This window comes from Micromys minutus (assembly GCF_963924665.1).
Source record: "Micromys minutus genome assembly, chromosome: 10".
NCBI lineage: Eukaryota > Metazoa > Chordata > Mammalia > Rodentia > Muridae > Micromys > Micromys minutus.
Window position 1 is genome coordinate 26936174 of NC_137979.1, and position 22227 is coordinate 26958400.

A 22227-nucleotide genomic window follows, 5' to 3' on the forward strand; every position below is an offset into this window, starting at 1 on the left:
GAATGGTCACCTTATCCTGATGGAGGGGGCTCCTGAAGGATACAGGAGGCTCTTTAACTCTGAGATGCTGCATCTCGGTGAAGGTGGATCCATTGTCAGTGACTTGGGGACCAGCAGAAGAGCAAATCTCACAAAGCTTAGCATCAAGTCAACTGCTCAGATGGACCCACGCCCAAAGGAAAAGAAAAACCCACACCAACAGGTGAACGAGGCAAAACCACTGATGACAGAACAGGGTACCCATTGCAGCTCTCTTCCTTGACAGGCAAACACCAGCAGCTTTATAGCTGTGCCACAATGGTCATGGGGACATGCGACTGTCTGCCCAGGGTCTAAGGCAGTGCTTTTTACATAAGGTGTCCACACAGTACCCGCAGTCTTACATAAGGCACTTGGGTATTTTTAGCAGCATGGAAATGCGGTGTGAACAGAGGGGCGCTCTTGAAACACGGCTGGGGCTCTGCAGTCTGCCGCAGGCCTTACGATGCTCTTTTGCTGACTGCTCGCTCTGAGGTCTGAGGTCTGGGCCTGGGGCTCCTAGAACATCCAGACCCAGATCCTGCGGTTCCTCCAGGAAGACCCAACCCCTGGCAAGCAGCCAGTGTGGCTCCATGTGCCCCCTCCTATTCACCCCTGGCCCATCATGGGAGCGACTGGGGTAGTGTTCATGCCAAGTAGCCACTAGTAGTTACACGGGCTCGCCTATAGACAAAGCCGGTGCTGTGCAAAGGGCACAAGCGAACTAACGCTGGCTCCCCCATCCCCAAGCCAACTCCTAGGACACGGAAGTCCGTTCTCATGTCACCTCCCACATGTCCCCAACAGCCGAGATTGTAGGTAAAGTCGTTGAGGTGAAAGGCATGGCCCTTCTATAAGAGTTGTGTGCACACCCTGTGGTTATACTCACTGCGGTCCCTTTTCTGTTTTAGCATAATTTATTGAAGTACACTCGATACATGAAAGGACACACAAGTGAATTGTAGGTTTAGGGTATCGCTTGGTTGTTGAGTCTTTGTTTCCATCCATAAGACCCTGAGTTCTGTCCTCAGTAAGGGGATTCGGGATTGATAAATTCTGATGGGAGAAACACAATACTTGATCAAAAGGAATCAAAAATTCTGATGAGGCCAAGGCAGGAGGATTGCTTGAACCTGAATTCAGGGCCAGCCTGGGCTACATAGCAGGCCCTGGGGCTATCCTCCCACCTCTGGGACAGCACTATACTAGCTTGTAGCTCTCTCTCGTTTCTGCTTGTGTGACTCATGCAGCTGTTAACTGCTCATTCTCACCTGCAGTGGGGTTCTTGTGTCTACATTGGCTGTGGTTTCTAAGGACTCTGAGTCCTTTCTATTTTAATTGGTTATTTACCAAAGCCAGTCTGAACCCTCTCGGACCGTGCCAGGCAGAACGTGCCTTTCCACTGTGGCTTCTTGCACTGACAGTGTTGAAAACGACCGCTCTGCTCCTTGAATCTTAGAGAAGCCTGTCTGTCCCGCCTCCCTGCTCACCCTTTGAGTCTTAAATCATAGCCCTTCCATTGTCCAGCAGCACATAGAGCCTTAAGCACAAGGGCAGACACTCTAGGACTGACCGCCACCACGTTCTTGCTGCGTGTTATCTGACGAATGCTTAACTTCTTTAGGGCATGAGGATAATGTCAAATTCTAACCTCCCTTGGCGGATAATTGAATAAGGAAACTGCATTTGGGAGCATTTGGTTCCTATTTCTTTCTTTTCCTTTTTCTTTCTTTCTTTCTTTTTTTTTTTTTTTTTTTGAAGGTTTTTACGACTTATTTATTTTCATATGCATTGATGTTTTGCCTGTATGTATGTGTGTGTGTGTGGATGCCAAACCCTGGAACTAGTTTTACAGGCAGTTGTGAGCTCCCATATGGGTGCTGGGAATTGAACCAGGGTCCTCTGGAAGAGCATCCAGTGCTCTTAACCACTGAGCCATCTCTCCACTGCCATATTTGGCCCATATTAATAGCTTGTGATCACTGCCCAAAGTACCCTTGTCTCCCTCATACCTCTGAGGTGCCTGTTCTGGGTGGTGTCCATGGACAAGGCCTGAAGAAAACTGGCTTGCCCACCCCTGGAGCGCCTGTTGTACCTCTTTCCTGATAAACGTCCAAGACAGCATAGCTTTTACCCATGGAGCACTGGGTATCGCTCATAAATGTGACCTAAGGCAGGGTTGTCACCTTGAGGTCATCACTAATGGTGTGCCAGCTGCCTGGCCACAACCTGCTGGGACGCAAACAGTACCCAGAAGTCACTGGTTTGAGGAGTCAAAAGAATTTAATATCTACACAAAAGGAGAGCAAAGCGGAATATTTCATTTCTTCAGGCAGCAAACACAGAAAAAGCCCCTCCAAGCAATAGTGTAGAGACCTAGGAGCAGACTTGGGCCTCACACTACTGGTTGCTATGGTGACAGGATTTCACAGCAGGAGCTCATTTCCATATGACAGCGGCCAGCAAGAGAAGGGAAGTGGGGGCCTCCTAAAGAAACTCGGTTGAAGGTTCAAAAAGGTGACTGAAATTGTCTTGAGGGGATGGGCACTTAGGGAACTCTGGAAGGGCAGACCAGAGGACTCCCACCCCTCACCCCTACAGAGCTCTCTACTCCACAGCTCCAAAGCCAGATCAGAAGCAGCATGTTTCCAGGGCCTCCCTGACTGAAGTCACAACCTCTGGAGTCAGGATCCCATTACCTATCTGTTATATAGTCCTTTCCTAGAGCCCAGAACAGTCAGTCCCAAGAGCCACCAGGATGCCCTGCACACCAGGGCCAGATGCTAAGGGGAAGGTGGAGACGTGAAACACATACACCTTCAGGGCAAACAACAGATCCTTGAATGTAAAGACAGTTTGGAGCCAGTAGGGCGGAATTCCACGTCAGCTCTGCCCACCTGCTCACAAGCTGTGTGAATCTGACAGGTCCCCGGCCCTCTCTGAGCTTGCTTTCTCATAGGCAGAATGGAGACAATCATCTTGATATCTACCTCTCCGAGTGCTTCAAGAACACAAAAACCAGCGAAGGCCTGCACCCCTTGGTACACCGCGCAACTCAGGACACAGAATGCCCGCTCTTGGTTAAGAAGCCAACAGTAGAGAATGCTCAGGATTTAAACAGCATAGAACACAGTATGGCCAAGCCGTTCATGAGCCTAGAGGAGCAGGAAGCTAAGGAACTGGAGGAATCAGCCATTCTCTGAGGGGGATTTAGTTTGAGCATGGGCTCCAGGTATGGGATGGGAAGTTCTCAGAAACTTGGGGCAGTTCACTGAACACCTACAAGATGTGCAGTGCTGGACCCAGAGGAAAACCAAAGAGGCTGCCATCAGGAAGTGCTATGAGCACTGTGGATAAGAATGCAGAGTTAGAAAAGGGATCCTGGATCAGTGGGATTCCAGGCAGGAGGATCAAGCGTCCTCAGGCAACAGCACCTGAGCCAAGTAGGACAGGGAGAGACAAGGATGGCTGGTTGTGAGGAGAAGAGAGAAGACTAGGGATTGAAAACCAGTGTGAACAAAGCCCAGGACTGAAAACTCGAGAACCCAGCCAAGGTGCTGGCCCCGAAAGGCCTGAGGAAAACGGGAGACTCTGAGGATTTCTTAGGGGTCAATGACTCAGATTGCTTGCTCCGCGGGCTGGCAGCAGACATCTGTATTTCTAGCCTACACTGTTCCAGGCCAGGGCCAGCCCAACCCAGAGGGAGAGAGGCAAGATCCCTCAGAGGCAAATGAGACACCTGTCCAGACTCAGACTATCTTTGAGTGACTGTGGGGCACCCCAACGAAAGCCTGGACAGGACTAGACACGTGGTAGTGTGACCCAGAAGCCTCCCTGAGACCACTGTGTGAGAAGCCATGAACTGGGCCTAGAAAACAGAAGCAAGAAAAGAGGACTGAGAAAGAAACATCTGGGGAAGAACAAAAGGGAGGCAGGTCTGCCCAGAAATAAAGACCACCAGTAGGGAAGGCTGCAAAACAGACGAGCCCCCCAACCCTCCTGCGATGGGTAGGGATTTGGATTATAAGGGAGGGAGGCTCAGCTAAGAGGCAGGACAGCCGGCTGAGCTTCAGGGTTAGGGAGGACGGCAGCAGGTGCTGAGCACTTGTGGAAACCGTGACTGGAGCAAAGCTTACAGCTCACCTACCTCACGGTTCTGCCTTTTTCAGTTGGGAGCCAAGTGGCTGTCACAGGCAGCGATGGAAGGCTCAATTTCTCCGGGTGGAGGCGATACAGAGCCTGAACTATAGGGGCTGGCTTGTCCAAGAGGCTTTCGCTTTGCTCTGAGGCCTCAGAGATGCCCCTTTCCCTCCCTTGCCCGCTGCCGCCGCGAGGATGAAAGCTTCCCCGCTGCACAAAAAAAGACAGTGACCTTTCATCTGGATCCCACTGGCTCAAATCTCACTGAGTTCGGGTTTCCACTTTCAGCATCCCACTTTTCCCCAGGAAGACCACTAAGGTGTATCAGACACACACAGGTGGAAAATCAGGTCACTGTGCCCTGCTCCACCTCGGAGTTCGCAGACGGCCTGAGACTCCTGGGAACCAGCAGGGAAGGTCGCCATGCTGAGCTCCTGGCGGCGCCCCACGTGGATTGAAACACTCCCCCAAACCTGTCTGACCGCTGGGAGGGGGCTTCCAGGAGCAGAACCAATTCGCACGGAGGATACCCTCCACCCTGTCCCGGCAAACCCAAGGGCTCCACGTGCTTTCGGATTCCCACTCCTGAACGCGGGCCAGCCCGATTGAGCCGAGCGTCCAGGGCCAAGGACACCCCACACAAACGCCAGTCATCGAAAACACTGGATCCTGCCCACCCTACCCCGGCCTGGCACTGGGGGACCGCGACACTGGCCACCACCTGCAGGCCCCTCCCGCCGCCCGCGCGCGTTCGCTGGGCTCCGCACTTGTTGACTCACTCGCGGGCGCGCTCACCCCAGCGCCGCCTGCCGTCCGCACCTCCCGCGCCCCTCCCCCACCGGCCCCGCGCGCCTCCGCGCCTGGGACACACCCGGGGCCGCGCGAGGTGCACCCTCTGCTCGGGGCTGTGGGCTAAACCCCGGGAGTAAGAGCGCGCCGGTGGAGCGGACCGCAGCGCTGTCCCGGGACAGATCTGCAGCCCAGAGTCTCCGGCCACGGGGAGAGAGGGAGGGCGGGCAAACCCAAGAGGGCAGCTGGGCGCCAGGCCCTGCCCGCGCCCCAATGGTGCTCAGGAACGGCTCCAACATCTCCAGGATCTGAGCTCTAGCTCCGGGGCCATCTCGTGCACGCGCTCTGGCCCCCATCTTGGAGCTAAACACACATACCGGGGCCCCGAGAGACCGGGCCCCAGAAAGGGGAGGTGGCCCCACTTTAGCCACACTTACCTGGGGCTTCGCCCCGGCCGGGCGCGCTCCCTGGCTGCCCTCTGGTGGTCACATTAGGTACCCGGCGGGCGCCCCGCCCCGGTCCGCCCCTCTTTGACCTGAGACCTGTTCCTGCCAGCCCAAGAGCCCTGGCCTGAGGCCATCTGATAGGCACCATCCCCTTTAGACGACTCTTCTTGGCACCGAGTGGATCTCCAGGGCTCCTTTTAGTTACAGATAACGAACAGCTCCGTCTTTTCTTTAAGGAGCTTCAAGCCTCTTCTAGCAACCCCAGGAGGCAAAAAATAGGGTTTCTGGTGTGCGATTGTGGAATGAATGACTGGAGGAGGCAGTCTGCAGAGGAAGCAGCCACCCAGAGCCTAAGCTCTTGTCTGCTTTGTCTTGACTCTGCCAGTTCGAAATAAATCAAGCTGTATTCATTTCCAGCCGCTATGAGCCTGAACGGTGCATTTACATCCAAGTGGAGTGGAGACATCTCTCCAGCCCCTTAGACTAAACGTTTAAGAAAAAAAAAAAGTCCTGAGATGGCCTTGGACATCTGTAGCCAGATGAAAAGCCCGGGACCCCTGGTTGCCATATTAACTCAGCAGCCCTGATTAGTTCCTAGGTTGTATTGACTCTGATCTGGATTCTGACCTTCCCTATGGGAAATGTGATCCTGTGTGAATTTGTGTGACCTTCCAGGAAACGTCCCTGTAGTAAAGATGCTGAATAGCTGCCCTAGCCACTAGGAGCCAGGTACTGAATGTGTTACTTCGTTTAATTTCACTTAATAAAATTGCCACTGGGCAGCGAAGTCTGAGCCCCAGTCTTTCTGTGCAGGGGGGAGAGAAGAATGAGAATGCAGGGGAACCCCTAACCCACGGCTGGCTCATTGTAGGGGTCAGCAGTGGGAGTTAGTATTGTCACCAACTCCACCTCGGTCATTTCTCCAGCCCTCAGATATCAAGGATCCAGGGCTACCTGTCCACCCACAAGTTCCCTTCTAGGAGTCCCGCACAGTACAGCGTGCATAACCAGTCACAGCGCAGTCAGTTTCTGAGGTGACCCAGCCTCTCTTTGGAAAGTGGGTCATGAGAAATTGGTTGATACCCCGACTGCCTTGTGAGGTGCCTTGCTTTAGTCTAGCACTCATGGTACTTCAGCCCGTGTACTTGGGTTGGACTAAGGACTCTTGACAGTTTCCTTAAAGCTTTATTTCCTATGGTTCTCACACAGCCGCCCCAACCCCCCAACACCACCATCCTTATACAACCAACTGTCCTTGTCTGGCTATTACCTGGGGGCATCTTGTATCTGAAAGGAGACACAGCCTAGGCCTCCTGTCCTGTTCCTGTGTGAAATGGCCCCATCCTCACTGAATGGGAAGGGAGACATGCTTCCATATGTCTGTCTCTCTCTCTCTGTCTGTCTGTCTATCTGTCTGTGTGTAACAATATATGAATACATGCACCATCTTAGGCCTATCACCAACTGCATGGGTTCTTGCTCCAAGTCCTTTAATCCTTGCCATCTCTTTTTTCCACGTTGTAGCAAAGTCCACAAATGGCCTCATCCTGTCTGCTCTTTGATCCAAGCAAAGTTTTCTTTCTTAGAATGGATTGCAGATGGGGTCGGAGTGTATCTCAGTGGGCAGAGTGCCTTTTGTCTTTAGCTTGAGGGAAGAAACAAAAACCAGGGCACGGGGTCTATCTGAAGTCTCTCAGCTACTCCGCAGATCAAGGTCAAAGGATCACAAGTTCAAGGCCATCGATGTCATCCTGGACAAAATGAACAACAGAGCAAAGACCTTGTCAAAACAAAACAAAAGAAGACCACGCATCCTTTTTAAAGATCCCCTAGCCCTGGCTGGCCTCAAGCTCTGTGTGTAGCAGAGGGTGGCTCTTGAACCTCAGTCTTCTACCTTCTTAGCACTGAGATTTCAGGCCTGTGCCAGCCAGGGTTTTTGCAGTGCTTGGAGTCAAAGGCAGAGTCCACGTGTGCTAAGCAACCTTACCAACGGAGTCACCCCCTTGCCAGCTGCAAATCCACCTGTTCTCTCAAGAAGGTAGACTCTTCATTCACCGTCAACAGAATGCCATTGTTTTGCAACAGAGAATAACTATGTTGAGGTACCAGGAACACAGGTAAACAAACTGAGGAAAGGCTTCTGCTTCCCAAGAGCTTTCACAGCAGAGACAATGGGCTCAGACAAGTCAGGGGACACTGGTGTCTGGCTAGCTAGGACACTACCTCACAACCCCAACTGGAACCTCCCAGTGACATGGTTAGATGACAAGGACCCTTTGCCAAGACTCCTTAAGAGAACAAGCTGGTTCTTGGACCTTAACTCCCCGCCCCCTCCACCCCATCCCCCACTGCCACCGAGAGCTGCTGAGTTCCCTGGGAGGGAGCTATAAGCAAGCAGGCCCTCTGCACCTTCCCCTTCACCATCACACCACCAGAAGACTCTTCCAGGGCAGCGGGCAGCCCCCTGGCAGAATGTCACTGGAACTGCTGCCCCTGTGGAAGCAGTCAGGTCTGTGGGGAGAGGATGTTTTCTGAGAATTAGGACTCTATCCTGAAGTTTAGGATAGCAATAGAGCAGGGCCACTGAGCCACCACACTTTTGTCATTTTCAGCAAAGGGATTCCTCTGTCACAGGGTTCTCCTGTGCGTTGTGGGTTGTTTAGCAGCATCCCCATCCCCAGCCTTTAGTAGTACAGATCCACTTCTGTATGACACTCGGGTTATGACAATAAAAAGTGCCTCCACACATCATTAAATCTCCTCTGGGGGTCACCTTCCTCTCACACCAACACCCTCCTCCCAGTGAGGACCAAGTACCCAGCGCTGCTTTCCAGACTAGCCAACTATGAAAGGGAAGGTGAGGAGGGTGGGACAGGGTAGGCTGTCTTCAAGAGACATCCCCAAAGGCCAAGAGTGATCTGCAGACAACAGTTGAGGTCCAGCAGTCAAGAAGGTGCCCGGATCCTGGGGAACCCCAACCTGTAGAGGTTGAGGGGTGACCTCTCTAGGCAAGTGCTCTGAAGCTATGTTAAATCATCACACAGGGGCTCCTGGAGAGGCCCCACAGTCTTATATCTGGAGGAGACATATAAAGGAATGAACAGCCCCCTTCCTCTTTACTGTGGGGGAGACAGGCCCAGCTGGAGAAGACATTGGAACTCAAATGTACAGATCTGATGGATTAAATTAGGACCTGGGGGGGGGGAGTGTCTTCATCAAACCCAGAGCCTGTGACTGACCTGTTTGGTTCTGAGAGATAAATAGATAGATAGATAGATAGATAGATAGAGAGAGAGAGAGAGAGAGAGAGAGAGAGAGAGAGAGAATACAAATGTGGTGGTGTATGCCTTTAATCCCAGCACTTGGGAGGTAGAGACAAGCCAATCTCTGAGTTTGAGGACAGCCAAGGCTACACAGAGAAATCCTGTCTCTCTTATTTTAAATATTTATTTATTTATTTATTTATTTACTTATTTATTATACAGCATTCTGCCTGCATGTATGCCTGCAGGCCAGAAGAGGGCACTGGATGTCACTTTAGATGGTTGTGAGCCACCATGTGGTTGCTGAGAATTGAACTCAGGACCCCTGGAAGGGCAGCCAGAACTCTTAACCTCTGAGCCATCTCACCAGCCCAAGCAACCCTGTCTTTAAAAAAAAAAGGGGGGGGTGGTGCTGGAAAGATGGTTTGATAGTTAAGGGCACCGACCACATCTTCCAAATGGACCCTGGTTCAAATCCCAGCAACCACATGGCAGATCACAAGTGTCTGGAACTCCAAGATCTAACAGTCTCACATAGACATACATGCAGGCAAATACCAATGCACATAAATTTCAGGTAAATAAAAATGTAAAAGTCTTAGCAGACCTTAAGTTAAGTATTTCGCAGTGAGATATCCTCAATATCTAATAGGCCCTTAAACCCCACAAGAAGAATCACATGTGAGGGCCATGCATGTGAAGGTGAAGACAGACATTCAAGGGATGAAGCCACACAAAATAGGGCTACTTGATGCCACCAAGAGCTGCAGAACCAAGATAGTGGCTCATGCCTGTAACCTCAGCGTGGAGGAGGGCTGCCATGGAGTTCAAGGTCACTCGGGTGCAGAGTAAAACCCTTCTCAAAAAAGTAAGGGATGGTGGGGTTTGGAGAGATGGCTCAGTGAGATGGCTCAGCACATACTGCTCTTCCAGAGGAAGCAAGTTTGGTTCCTAACACTCATATCAGGTAGCATATCACCTCTCATCCTGCCTGCTCCAAAGGAACCTGCTGCTTCTGGCTCCTGAAACACCAGTGCTCACACACACACACACACACACACACACACACACACACACATAATTTGATTTTTTTCCCCCAGGAGGGGTGGTAGTGAGGAAGATGGCTGAGTTAATAAAGTGTTTGGCACATAATCATGAGAGCTGGAGTTCAGTCCCAGAGCCCACATGTAAGCCGGGAGAGGCAGGACGCGGCTGGGGCAACGGAGCCTCAGTGTGACAGGACACGGAGAGCTTCTCTTTGGAAACCCTGGGGTGGAGACATGATGGAGGAGAAGTCTGCAGATGGACCCATGTTGGGAAGGACATGGGTAAGAAGGAATAACACAGAGGAAGCAAGCAGGAGAAGGTTGAAATATTGTAGAAATGAGCAGAAAACGGAGCTAGCAAAGGTTAATGTGAGAGGGGTCTGATAAACAATGGCCACTAGTCTAGACACTTACAATTTTGATGCGCCAGTCAGAAATAGCAGGGCTGCGGATGTCACTGCGTTGATAGAATGTTTGCCTATAGTGCACAAGATCCTGAGTTCATCCCCAGAGTGGAATAAAACCAAGCAAGGTGGAAACATGCCTGTAATCCCAGCACCCAGAAAAGAGATGGGGGGGGCGTCAGGAGTCCACAGTCATTCTCAGCTAATAGACAGTTGGAGGCCAACCTGGGCCACTTGAAATTTTGTCTCAAAGTAGAGAACCAGTATGGGGGGGGGTGAGGGGGAACTCTTGCCTATTGAATCCACAAGACAAGGATAAATACATATCAGATTACATAGATAAATACAAATCAGGCCCCACAGGTGGGATCTCTTGCTAACTAAGGACTATAAATATGCATGTGTAACACAGTCTCATCGTAGAGCTTCATGTATTTGCAAGTGCCCTTGCTTTATATAATACACAATCTGTGCACAGATACCAGGTGTTAGACTACAGGCGTGCTCCTATGAGCAGACACACACTGGTAGAACTGAGTGATTGTGTCTCAATTCTCTTCTCCTTGACTTGAGGCACTGGTACCCTTTTGGACCATAAACAATAAGCCTTCTCCTTCTATCTGCTGATTGTCACACACACACACACACACACACACACACACGAACAGAAGAAGAAAAATCCACCTATTTTTTATATTTCATAAGCTCAGGTGAGACCACCCATTTTTATGTGTCTAGTCCCACTGGCTCACGCTGTAAGTGTTTGGGGCTGATAGTGCTGCCCGTGGCTGCTGCTTTATTCTACAACCTTCCTGGGACGTTGTCTATGGAGCAGTTGGTATGCAGGCTCAGGGGGCCTCCTTCCTCCTTCCTCCATAGTTGCCAGGGACTCTGGCTTAGCTAGGTGAAAGGAGGAGAAAGAGCCAGGGCCAGGCATGGTGGTGCACATCTGGAGTCCCAGCACAAAGATAAGCAGTTCAAGGCCACCCTCAGGTAAATAGTGAGTTCAGATTCTGCTTGAGCTAAGTGAGGCCCTGTTTGTAAGGAGAGAGAGGTGGAGAGGGCGGGGAGAAAAGTCACAAAGCAACAAGGAAAGCAAATCTTCGGTGGGGGGGGGAGACATTAAAATTGTTGCTGAGAAACTGGAGAGATGGCTCAGCAGTCAAGAGCACTTGCTTAACCAGAGTTTGGTTCCCGGCATCCACATGGAGACTCTCAGCCTCCTGGAACTCCAGTCTGGGGGATCAGAAATCCTTCTGCCCTCTGCAGGCACCAAACATACACACATGTAAGCACTCACACATACACATTAACATTTTAAAAACTCAGTCTTTAAAAATTGTCACAGGAGAGTTAGCATTCCCATCACAGCTCTGTAACTCCCATTCACACAGTACCATGATGCTGCAGACTGACACACATTCACACAGTACCACAATGACATTCACACAGTACCACGATCCTGCAGGCTGACACATTCACACAGTACCACGATCCTGCAGGCTGACACATTCACACAGTACCACGATGACATCCACACAGTACCACGATGCTGCAGGCTGACACACATTCACACAGTACCACAATGACATTCACACAGTACCACGATCCTGCAGGCTGACACATTCACACAGTACCACGATGCTGCAGGCTGACACACATCACACAGTACCACAATGACATCCACACAGTACCATGATGCTGTAGGCTGGCACACAGGGATCACCTACCCTGGCATCTTTCTACAGTAAGAACTTCCACTCCAGGGAAGCAAGCCAGACTGAAGGAGTTGGCAGCAGAGAGAATGGGTCCTTTAATCCCCTAATGGAATGGGCTCAGATTTCCTATCCAGAAGGCTAGAAGCGGGTGCAACCAGAGGAAAACTGGCAGAAACACACAGATACCCCAAGAGTGCAGGAGTCTCTAATGATGCAGAGCTGCACTGACTAGCACCCACAGCCACATATCAGGCCTCAGGCTGTAGGCTGACTTGGAGCAGCAGAGATGCAGGCGGCCCAGGGTACAAGGCAAGTAACCCAGCTCCCCATGGAAGAGGTGTGAGCAGGGGCGCCCCTCACCTGCATTCCTTGAGAGCCCAAGAATCCTGGTGCAGCTGGAGGCCCAGGCTTTTCTCCCCAGCTTGCTTTTATTTTTAGAACTTCTTTAGATATATGGGGGCTTTGGGGGGGATGACAGACAGCATAGAATTTCTGTATCTACTGCACACACACACACACACACACACATACACACACACACACACATGGTGGCAGGGAAGGAAGGGAGGGAGGAAAGAGGGAGATCCTTATTGAGAATGTCCTCTCATTATGGTATTTTGTTATAACTGGTTTTGGGGGGGGTGGTTTGGTTTAGACATCGTGTCCTATGGTCCAGGTTGACTTTGAACTCCTGATCTTCCTTCCTCCCCTTCCTGAGCACTGAGCTTGCAAGCTTGGGCCATGGTGCCCAGTTCACATTTATGATCATAAATGATTCAATACTGATGCATGCTTACTAACTAGTTCCTTCAGGTTTCCTTTGATGGATCCTAATGTCCATTTTCTGCCCCAGGATCTCTTCTAAGATATCTGTTAATTAGTCTTCACGTCTCCTTAGTGTTCCGACTGTAACAGTTTCTCGAACTCATTGTCTTGGATGACCTTCACCAGATGAGGTGTATCACAGGCAGTGTCTATTAGAATCTGCCTGATAGTTTTCTCATTATTAAGGCTGGACCTAAAGATTTAGAAAAGCCTTTCTTTTGTCATCATAGAAGTGCACCTTATCTAGCTGGAGAGGAGCTCACTGATTAAATAGCAGACCTGAATTTGGCTCTACATCCGGTAGCCCATAAACACCTGTAATTCCAGGAAGTCTTGCGCCCTCTTCTGGTCCCCATGAGCAGTGCACTCACATGCATAAACCCGCATCCACTCAAACATACACAAATGATTTCTTAACATTAAAAAAAAAAAACTTTTTATAACTTTTTTTAAAGAGTGAATATTATGGATATGTTTTTTTTTTTTTTTTTTTTTTTTTTACCATAGATGACCTTGATCCTCTGGCTGAAGGGATGTCTGTCAGGGTTTTACATTACATTACTCTGGTACCCTTTCCACTCTTTGGAAGCAAGCCCCACTCAGTCTACACTGAGAGTACAGAGGTGTTTCCGTCTTTGTTTGTTTGTTTGTCTCTTTATTTATTTGCTTTTTAAAGACCTGGTTTCCTTATGTAGCTATAGCGTTCCTGGAACTTGATCTTTAGACTAATCCGGCCTCAAACTAAGAGACCCACCTGCCTCTGACCCTGAGCCCTGGAATTGACAGCTTTGTCTGTTCCTGGCTTGTTACTTAACATAAATGAACATTTACTTTGTAGTTTGGGTTTATACTCCAATTCCACTTTGGTTTTTGCCTCTGTTCTCCCAGCTCTAACTCTTGGGCAGTCTCTTAGCTGGTTCCCACCGGCCTTTGACACATCTTTTTCAGTGTGGGGGTTTGGGGTTTAGAGGGGAGGTCTTGGAAACATTGCTACCTTCTGGCATTAGAAAATGCTTGAGGCTCGGTTTGTGTGTTTTCTTTGCCTGATTCTAGAATGTGTTGTGTTTTCAAGGAGCTGGAACCCCTTCATGGGAGAATGGTACTAGCGTGTGAGCATGTGTGTGTCATTCTTTGCTGGCACACTTACCTTTACTCCTGGGGTTAGGAACCAAACCCAGAGCCTTGTGCACACTGAGTGCACCGTTTACTGTGAGCTATGCCCTGAGCTGAGCCCTGTCTCCTCTGCAGCATCAGTTAGACCAGGCCAAGGCAAGGTTTAACCTGCTCAGTACATGATCTTGTCTCTTGGGGATCGGTGCTTGCAGTCAGGCTCCATGGACTCCAAGCTGTAGAAGGGAACTGGGGAACGGGGAGTTGGACTTGGTCTCCCACCAGAAAAGGAAATTGTAGAGTGATCCTTCAGGCAAAAGTTTGGGTGCTTCCGAGATGGTCAAGCAATGATCCAGTCAGGAAAGGCAAAAGGGAGCAGACAGCCTGAAGAGGGAAGATGGGAGGGAGGATAGCAGAACCCATGGGCATAGTGACATCTCTTCTCGGCGTGAGACCATGACCAAGGTGCGTGGCTGGGATGGCCATTGATAATAGATAATGCACGTATCTATTTGAAAGTCTGCTTACACTTTAAACACTTTAAGCCTTCCTTCCCTCCCTCCCTTCCTTCTTTCCTTCCTTTTCTTTTTTCAGTGATGGGAATTGATCCCATGACCTTGTGTATACTAGACAAGTACTCTACCACGGAGCTGTAGCTTCAGCCCCCAGCCCACCTTATTATTATTAATTATTTCTTTTAACTTTTTAAAAATTAAGGACAAGGTCTTTTTGCTTTGTTTCTTTTGAGACGGGCCTCTCTATGTAGTCCTAACTACCCTAGAACTTTCCATGTAGACCAGGCTGGCCTCAGACTCACAGAGATCCACTTGCCTCTGCCTCCCGAGGTTACTTTATTTATGCACTTCACGTGCATGAATGCTTCATCATATGCCTGCAAACCAGAAGAGGAAAACAGGTTCCATCATAAATGGTTGTGAGGAGCTATGTGGGTGCTGGGGATTGTGGGAGCTCTAGAATAGCAGAGCAGCTGGTGCTCCTAACCAGTGAGCCATCCTTCCAGCCAGCCTCTTATTCAGGACCCAAGCAGGCTCCTTGAATCCTCCTACCCCAGCCTTTATAGTTGATGAAATTAGACTCAGCTCTGTTCTGCTGCTGCTGCTGCTGCTCTCTCTCTCTCTCTCTCTCTCTCTCTCTCTCTCTCTCTCTCTCTCTCTCTCTCTTTCTCTCTCTCTCTCTCTCTGTCTGTCTCTTTCTCTGTATATCTGTCTCTCTCTGTGTGTGGGGGGGAATGTAATTTTATCAAACAAGATCTCTTATATCTTGGGTTGACATTCAACTCTCTATAAGTAGCCAAGGATGACCTGAACCCCCCAATTCTCCTGTTTGCCCCTCTCTGGGTGCTGAAATTATGAAGGGCACACACTCCAGAGCCTCCACCCTTCAGCTTTGTTTTTCTTAACACTTTCCAGGAATTTTCCAGGAAACTGGAGTCTTGGGGCTCCCTCTCTGCCTAGGAACTAACAACCTGCAGGACTTGGCCACATGACAGCTTTCACCAGCAAGGCCTGATTCTATTTCCTTCTTTGGAGGCCTTCCGTGGGAACAGGAGCATAAATCAATAACAACTATTTCAGATAAGTCTGTTGGAGCTTACTGTTCCGGAAGCAGCCTTGGGTGGTGGTAATGGCGTGGGCATAGAAATCAACACGCTGAAGGAAGCTGAGGTTCAGAGGCCCCCATTTCCTCTTAACCACACATGGTGAGGCAGGTCACTGTAAACACCTGCAGAACTGCAGGGGAGAGGGCCCCAGCCTCTTGGGACTTGCAGCGTGAAAAGGCTTCCGGAAAGAGTTCAGAGGGCAATTCGAGAAACAGCTAACGGTGTTCAAGAACACCCTACTCACAGAACCTGTGTCTGTCACACCCTGATCTCATCTTGACCTCATGAGGTCATCTTGCAAGTTAGTAATGCCCCCATTTTACAGGTACATCAAAGCAAGGCTGTGGTGTTCTCAGGTTACTTACCCAAGGTCACAGAGCTGATAAAAAAGCCAGCACCAGGGTTCCAAGTGTGAAGTCTCCAGGGCTGGCTTTCTAACAACTGTCCAATCAGTGCCAAGGACATCTCGCCTCCCCTGCTGGTCTAGGCACAGGGAAGACCCCATCTACCGCTCCCAGCACCCACCTCCCCAGGAAGAAGAGACTGAGGTGAGGCTCTGCTTGATTACTCAGAGTGTGGCAGGTGTCCTTTTAGATTGTCACAGTTACACAAGGAGAATCAGCCACCTCTGGGCCCTAATGACATAGTCACTAGGTCACTGCATGTGTGAGGCAAAGTCCCCACAAACACACCATGGAGCTGGGACTTGGAGGCCTGGCCTGGACTCCAGTATCAGTGTCATTAGCTTTGGCAGAAGGCACAACATGTTTGTTTAAAAATGTGGGTAGAATTTTTGCCATAATTCTTTCAGTGGGGGAGCTGTAAGTAGCACCTCCTCCAGCTCCTAAGGAAAAATTAAAGGACAGTTTTACCATAGTTCACCTTAGGAAACTGATGAGTTTATTGTGTATATTATAGGCCAAGCACGGATGATGGCTTCCTTGTAGTCACATAGTCGGTGACTTCTTCCCCAACATATATTCTCTAGCCGCCACCCCCCCCACACACACACTCACACAAAGACACACACCATACAGACACACACACACACACACACACACAAACACACACATACCACAGAATTAGAGCAAAACACAAACAACAACAAAAGCAATAATTGAGGGTTTCGCTGAGCCTAATGGCACAAGCCTACATAAAGCCCTCGAAGTATAATATGGAAAGATCAAAAGGGCACGGTTGGGGCTGGAGCACCTGCTGGTCTTCCAAAGGCCCTGAGTCTCAACAACCACGTGGTGGCTTTCAACCGTCCAAAATAAATTCTGATGCCCTTTCTGTTCTGCAGGTGTACATTCAGATAGAGAACTCATATACATAAAATAAATAAATCTTAAAAAGGGGGGGAGGGGCTGGAGAGATGGCTCAGTGGTTAAGAACACTGGCTGCTCTTCCAGAAGTCCTGAGTTCAATTCCCAGCAACCACATGGTGGCTCACAACCATCTGTAATGGGATCCGATGCACTCTTTGGGTGTGTCTGAAGATGGCATCTTACAACCATCTGTAACTCTAATCCCAGGGGTTATCTTCTGGCCACTGCAGGCATCAGGAACACCCACAGTGTACATACGTACACTCAGGCAAAACACTCATACACATTAAAAAAAAAAAAAAAAACAAAAAAAAAAAAACTCACGGTCAGCCTAGGCAAGGTCATCTGTCTCGGTGAGAACAGTGAACTAGGGTTTCCAGTTTCTTGCAGCCATTTGTACTTTAACTTTGCATCTTCAAACCAGATATGATACTGATTTTATAAGCGCTAAGCCTTTGCATATTATACCTTTTTTAAAAACAGGTGAAATGCAAGCAGCCTGGAATCTTTAGCAATCTTCCTGCCTCGGCCTCCCAGGTACTAGGATCAAATGTGAGAGCCACCAAACTCTTTGTTGCAGACCTGTTGTATGTCGGGCACAGCTTTGAGGGTTGGGGATTCAACGGTGGTTAGAAGTAAAAGTTTGCAGTATGTGCTCCAGCAAAAACAGCCAGACAGCTGAGGAAGACAACTGGATCTATACGTTACAGAGCAAAAGGAACTATGGAGGAAATACAGACAGGAAAGGTCATAGGCGGATGCAGTTAAGGAAGGCCCGGATGATAAGGATGAGAGGGAAAAGCTGCAGCAGGAAGCTTTGTTCAAGATGGCTCATCCTCGGGGCTCAGGACACAGCCTGACTAGCATTGAGGCCCTGGGTTTAACCCCCAGAAACACACACATACACACACACACACACCACACACATGCGTGTATGTATGCACATGCTCAGCATGCTGGAGGACCAGGGATGCAGAAAGAGTATAAAGGAGGTGTCAGGCATCAGTGAACCTGATGCTGCCCCACCCTTCCTTCCTTTCCTTAATTTACTCTGTTGGTTTTTGTCCAACAACAGCTTAAACCAGGAGGATGGCTTTTCTCTCACTTTTTTTTTTTTTTTTTTTTTTGAGAAATTACAAACCAGTAAGTAGTGGTCCATAGTTATAATCCCAGGGCCTAGAAGACTGAAGCAGGCAGATCCCCGTGAGTTAGAGGCCAGCCTGGGCTACAGAGTGAGACCCTGTCTCAAGAAAGAGACAAGAGACAGGAGGCAGTTGCCACCATCTGGACATGGTAGAACTTATGGACCTGGCCATAGGGTCTGGCTTTATCTTTCCCCTTTCTAAAGATACGTGAGGTAGGAAAGGATACCCCAGAAGAGGCTGGTGTCACTGAAGGACAGGTGACAGCAAGCAGCCTTTCCTTCTATTTCAGTGGGAGAGGGCACTTTCCCTATTAATTTTACTTTTTTCTCTTAAAAATTTTATTTTTGTTTCTCTCTCTCTCTCTCTCTCTCTCTCTCTCTCTCTCTCTCTCTCTTTCTCTCTCTCTCTGTGTCTGTGTATGTCTGTGTGTGTTTGTCTATGCCTGTGTGTGTGTGACTGCGAATGTTTCCCTGTGTGTATGTGTGTGTGTTTCTGTGTGTGTGTGTGTGTGTGTGTGTGTGTGTGTGTGTGTGTAGTGACAACTTAGGTGCCTTCACAGACCAGAAGAGGGCGCTGCATCCCCAGGAGCTAGAGCTGTAGGCTGCTGGGGGCTGTCCAATGTAGTGCTGAGAGCTGAACTAGCACCCTCAGCCTCTGACCCATAGTCTGTCCTCCTCTTATTATATTTTTCAGAAAGGGCTTTTTATAGCCCAGGCTGGCCAAGGGTGACTTTGAACTCCTGCCTCTACCTCCCGAGTGCAAGAATTACAGGTGCGTCAGGGTATGGGGCACTGGGCTTCACGCACCTGGTAGGCAAGCACTCAACTGAGCTACAGCCCAGCCCCCAGACATACTGACATACCGTCTTCTCTTTGCCTCTTCTTTACTAGGAGTTGAGCTTAGGATACTCTGTGTGCTATGCAAGCACACTACCACATTCTTAGCCCCAGGCCTGCCTTTAACAGTTGTAAAGCCCAGGGCAAAAACAGACATAGGGACCACGTACCATATGTGCAAATATTAAATGTTAGAGATTAAATTGACAGAGCGTTAAGTAAAATACATACCGGTCGCCTACCTTGACAAATGTACCTTCACTCCAATCTGGCAGGCCAGATTTCAGTTTCAAATTTCAAAGCTGTGGGGGTTCTGTGCCATCCCACAGCCTGCCCCCTCCTCTTCCTGTTCCTAACCTACTCTGAAACGGTCCCTGGAGAGCACAGGCTTGGAAACTTTGAGCTGCTTTTCCGGGTTCTACCCAGGTTGACCTGGGCCTGGAGGTGGACTGGTTTCTCCAAGCAGGCCAGCACAGTTTGTATAAGAAATGAAAAGTTCCAGGTTCTAAGACTGTAGGCTAGAAAAAGCACAGGACAGCCTCTGGTGGACAAGAGCCTTGACTACAGCATCCCTGTCCCTTAATAGAAGGCACTGAAGAGGCTGAGCCAGATCCTGTGAAACACAAGACCTTCATAAGACACCAAATCTAGTGCTGGTGAGACAGGGCACAGCCTGCCTGCTGGGGAAAACCCAGACAGCTGGGCTGGACGGCACCGAGAGAGAGACCCAGAACAGCAGCCTCTGGAGAACCAAGGCTGTGCAGGCAGCAGGGAGCCACAGAGTCAGAAGTCCCACCCAAGGTAACCAGTCAAAGGAGAGAAACCTGATCCTCACAGAGAAAGACACACTCCGACCTTACTCACTCTCGGTTTCTGAGACCACAGGGAGAAAGTGTGATCAAGGAAGCCAGCACAGACCACAAAAACACCATGCATCTTGTGACGCCTACTGGGTTCTGCAAGATGCCACAGAGCAGGTCAGGGGCTCAGTGGTAGGGAGTATGTTGAGCACATGTGAGGTCTCCTGGATCCATCCTTCCCTAACCCTCACCCCACACATATACACAGACAGACAGACAAACACATAAACCCACAGGGACAGTGTGTCCCATGAATATTTGATGGCTAACTAACATTAAACGTTGAGCAAGCCACTTTGAATTTATTCTGGTTTCTTTGCCTTTCAGTCAGGGATATACAGGTTCAGTCCCTCGAAGACAGATGACAGGGAGTTCCATTAACCTACACCAACTCTTCATTCATTCATTCATTCATTCATTCATTCATTCACTCACTCACTCACTTATCAGCTAAACATAGTGCATGTTCTGACCTCAAAGACTAGTCAGAGGAGCCGCACAAGCAAGGTTCTCTGAGAGTTGCCCCTTCCTCACTGCACTGCTGTAGAGTGGGAAATATTTCTGAGAGGAGCAAATGGTTGCTAAGTTACGATGGTTTGAGCTGGAGCCTTCTCATGTTGTGTTCACAGTCTCAACTGATCCCCTTGCTTCAGCCTTCAAAAGTGTGGAGACCACAGTATGTGCCAACACCCCTAGCTAGCTAAGCCTTTTCGATTTTTAAGTTAATATCGTGGTGGGGTGGGGAGCTCAGAAGACAACTCTCAGGAGTTGGTTCTCTCCATGTGGGTTCCAAGGACTGAACTCAGGCTGTAAGGCTTGGTGGCAGAACCTGCTGAGCCAGAGTTTCAGGCTAGCCTGACCCCTGTCGAGGCCCCAGCAAGACCTTCTCAGAAAAATAAAACACGGCAGGTGACATACCTCAGCTGGTAGCATTCTTGCCTAGTATGTAGGGGGTCCTGGGTTCAATGCCAGGGTCATTTTCAGATACAAAGCAAAATTGAACTGAGTACATAAAATAAAAACTAGTTCATTATAGTTGTCAACAAGTCAAATCCTGCAGAACCTGGGAAGCAGAGGCAGGTAGAGCTCTGTGAGTTCAAGGCCAGCATGGTCTACAGAGCGGGTTCAGACATGCCAGGGCCACACGGTGGAGGCAGATGTGGCACACATCAGCAATGGCAGCGCTGCTAGAGCGAGAAGGAAGAAGCAGGAGAATTATCTGGAAGCTCAGGGAGCTCAGCTGGGGTACACCGTGCAGTGGCGGAAACAGGACAGACCCTGCCTCAAAAACCAGGTGAAAGGGGACTTCCAACTTCCCAAAATTGTCCTTTGACCACACCCCACCTGCTTATGCATGTATTCATGCACATGCACGTAAGTTCAGGTGTGCATGTGCACACACACACACACACACACACACACACACACCACAGACTAAAGTGTTTAAAAGAAATAAAATATCCTATATGCCCTGTTGACTTTTGAATGCTATATAAAGTCTACACTTTATATGTACATGTATGTGTAGACATGTACATGCGTAAACTGGTTAACAGTCTTATTCTCCTGCAAGCCATTAATAATAATGTTTGTAGTTAGGTTTTGCTTCTTCACATAGAGAAACTAGCTCCAAGTTAGCTCAAAACTGGCAGTGTAAATGGGGACTTTGACTTCTCCCAAGTCCAGAGAGTACAGAGGTGTACCACCATCCCTGGCTGATGACACCTTTCTTACACAATAGGATGCTGTGTGTTTGGCCTTCCTGACTGGCTTCCTAGTGCTGAGGGTGCAGGCACAAACTCCTCACATTTATCTCTAAGATTTATTTCTTTTTCCTCACCATGTGTTTGTGTACAGAAGGGTAGGTGCCCATAGGCCCAAGGCATCAGGTCCCCCTGGGCTGGGCTCACAGGCAGCCGTGACAACCTGGCTTGGATGCCGGGAACTGAACTCAAGTCCTCTGGAAGAGCAGTGCTTACCTCTAAGCCATCTCTCTAACTCCTGTTCAGTTCCATGGCCCTGCTTACTTAACATTACAGTTCTCAGATCCACCCTGTGCTGAGGGACCAGATCAGGCCTGTCTGCTTGCGGCCTTCTGAGTGTAGTTATTGTAGAGAGGAGCTGGTGGAGCAGGGACAGTTTTATTTTGTTAGCCGGCCAGGGGAAGATGGCCGGGAAGAGGACTTACCCACATCCTGACGACAGTTCTAGGACCGTACAACAAAAACAAAAGCCTGGAACCCAGTTGTGTTCAGGACCTTCACCTCTGGCTGGGCTGTAGCATCCTCATGGGTCTGTTATGGGGACCCTACAGGCATCCTGATGCCATCCTCCTGCTGTTCAGAGGATGGGGGAGGGTCTGTTCTTAGCACCTGATTGCTGTCAGCAGGCCCAGGGAAGAAATGAGTTAGGGAACAGGCTAGAGGGACAAAAGCTAGATCCTGTTGTGGGAAATATTAAAAAATGGTTACCTTTTATCCTATACTAGTGCCAGGATTTCTAACTTGGTGGCTTTATGCTGCCTTGAAGAATTCAGGCGCGGTTTACTCCACCACCTCTGTTTGTTTCTGTCCCTGGTGGATACGACAGCCCTGGGGTGTTCCTTTCCTCCACTGCCTGGTACAAACGTGACTCACATCCATCAACTTATCGAACAGGTTAATATGTTAAATTCTCAA

At 49.4% G+C, this 22227-nt stretch overlaps 1 protein-coding gene across 1 annotated transcript in view; it reads right to left on the reverse strand.

Moving 5' to 3' along the window:
* RPH3AL (rabphilin 3A like (without C2 domains)) overlaps positions 1–5415 on the reverse strand; it is a 129376-nt gene extending 123961 nt beyond the window's left edge. The window contains exon 1 of the mRNA XM_080924120.1: positions 5385–5415. The gene's annotated coding sequence lies outside the window, so the exon portion shown is untranslated. The remainder of the gene's footprint in view (positions 1–5384) is intronic.
* Positions 5416–22227: the final 16812 nt, after the last annotated feature.